Source organism: Palaemon carinicauda, chromosome 24 (assembly GCF_036898095.1).
Source record: "Palaemon carinicauda isolate YSFRI2023 chromosome 24, ASM3689809v2, whole genome shotgun sequence".
In the NCBI taxonomy this organism is placed as follows: Eukaryota; Metazoa; Arthropoda; class Malacostraca; order Decapoda; family Palaemonidae; genus Palaemon; species Palaemon carinicauda.
This window is the reverse complement of record NC_090748.1, coordinates 65852725-65855224: the sequence shown is the minus strand read 5'-3', so window position 1 is coordinate 65855224 and position 2500 is coordinate 65852725. Positions and strand designations below refer to the sequence as shown.

At 35.4% G+C, this 2500-nt stretch overlaps 1 long non-coding RNA gene across 1 annotated transcript in view; it reads right to left on the bottom strand.

Moving 5' to 3' along the window:
- The window catches only part of LOC137617858 (uncharacterized), a 12182-nt gene that overhangs the window by 8604 nt on the left and 1078 nt on the right, over window positions 1-2500 (bottom strand). The window lies entirely within an intron of this gene.

Sequence of the window (2500 nt, the reverse complement as noted above, 5' to 3'; positions counted from 1 at the left end):
TGCTTTATATGACGCATGCACATAATGAATAATATTTGTGGTAAGATTTATCACACATGAGCAAGCAAAGAAATGGGAGGGGGTGGGGATGTTGAAGGCAGTGTCCATTCTGGTGAGATCAATAAGGAAGGCGCAACGAAGCAAAACAATCAGGTAGATCAGGTGTGGCGCCTCAGGCTTTCGTGACGTCACCATCTCACAGGAAGGAGTCAGGACAGGACCCAACCTTCTTAACTTCGTTATAGAGAACTCTCAGCAGATCAGCCAAGGCAATATGGCTAATATTTCTGAAATAATTTTCTCTTCCGTAATGATATTGAGGAGCTATTGGCAGGAAGTAACTGGTAGGGACTGAAATGACAGACAACTTAAAGCTAAAAAGAATCTATCAATAAATAGAGACACTGGCTGCAAATATGGTGTCGTCCAAAAGGAAAGAATTGCAAACCTTCCCTACAGGAGCTTTGCATAACGGGATCAGCGGTTCTTTGCTTTCCATTTCTTCTTTAGCTTCTTACAGAAACTGTTTGCTTTTCCAGAGATGAAAGCAAAATCAAATATTCAACTTTAGGCTTCAGATTATGTGGGAATATAATATTTTTAGAGTTTGTTTATTTCTTTATTTATATTGTTACTTAAGATTCATTTGAAGGAATTTTTTTAATGCGAGAGAGAGAGAGAGAGAGAGAGAGAGAGAGAGAGAGAGAGAGAGAGAGAGAGAGAGAGAGAGAGAGAGCTTTTCTATCTTTGTTATAACTTTGAATACCACTTAATGTAGCCGACTACAAATAAGTAAAAAAAAATGAGGTATGAAATAGGCGATAATTTTACCTACTTATACAGTAATCCTTCATGTTTAGGCGGCTATCTTAATACACACGAATTTTGAGCCAAGCTTCACGTTCCTCGTCCTAATATTCTGAATACACAGTTCAACTACGGCTTTTCATTATCATAGTTTATCAGGATGTGATGAGGCTAATAATTGATTTCTCTTCTTCAAAAGAGTCATGTTAAATGGTTAGGGAAACACAAGGGAATCTGTGCCAATTAATTTAAAATGAGAGATATTTCATGTTATGAAAACAAATTGATTTTGATACTTTTTTCTTCGTTTACATGCATAATCATACGACTGTTAATGCATATGCTCATGTATTGCAAAGGCATGTAAATATAGGTATAGGACATTTGCTTCACCTTTGCACTATATTGCATATTCAACAACATGGATGCAATGGGTACACACCCATATATGCATAAACCGGGTCTAAGCGTTGGGAATACAAAGTTATGTATGCATGGCAAATATACAGGTAAACAGGTGATGATTTTTGTAGTCGTGAGGCCAGTCTCTCAGAAACTACTCTTAGATCCAATAATGCAATGATTCTAAACATCCAAGTGGAAGAAAGCCAACATTTTGTTCAGCTTATAAGAACAAACCAACATCAATTTTTTTTCCCCGCAAGAAGTTTTCGTCAAAAAAGGCACACCACTGTAGGTGGGACAAGTCTGCTTAAGGGAGAACAAGGTCGAGAGGATTACAGGGACTGAATGTTGTTACCCTGAGGGTGAGCAGCCTCGGATCTACACACGGTTACGTGTCGGTTTGATGCAACCATTAAAGAAGAGGGAATCGATAGCTTTAGTCACAGATTACACATATAGAAAAGGTAATGACAACTGTTATTTGCTAAAGAACAGTGATGAGGGAGAAGTTGAATATAGTTATGATAGAAGAACAACAATGAAGATGAAGTTAGCTCCTATTATTACTAAGAATTTGGGAGAGTATCTATGATTATGTATATGGAACGTGTTAGGCCAAAAGTGGAAAAAGGGTAAAATTAACTTTTACAAAGCTGGTAATGATAGAACTGCATATAGATGTTTGAATAATTACAAACAAACAAAAAAATATTTGAAAGAAAGCCTTGGTCATAGGACAGATGTGGATAATAACTTGATTAACGAGTTTCTTTAGAATAGGGCGTCGACTTTTGAGAAGACAAGAAGGGTGAAAATAATAAAAATAGATATACATTTAAATAGAACGGTTGAAAGAAAACATAAATTTATACAAAGGATTTAGCGTTTCAAAATAATATTGAGGGCTCATAAGTTACAAAAAATCATATATAGGTTTTCAGAATTTAGAATATCAATAGATTAACTTAAGGATAAAGTAAAAATAAAACAACAGAGCAAAATTAGATTCCATAAAAATCTAAACAATTTCGAAGATCCCTCAAGAGAGAACACATTCTATCTCACAAAAGAAAAAGCATATACATACAACAATAGATAAATAGAAATATTGGCGAACTAATCTTCATCCCTTGAACTATATCTGTTGCGAAATCGATCAGACAACATGACGTTCTCTAAGTCAGAGAGGCTGTAAGAGCAAACGGTCAACGCTTATTGTAAGGTCATTGTTGATCACTTCTCAATAATCTTAGTGAGTGATCTGATTATAAATGTTTTCTTTATATCG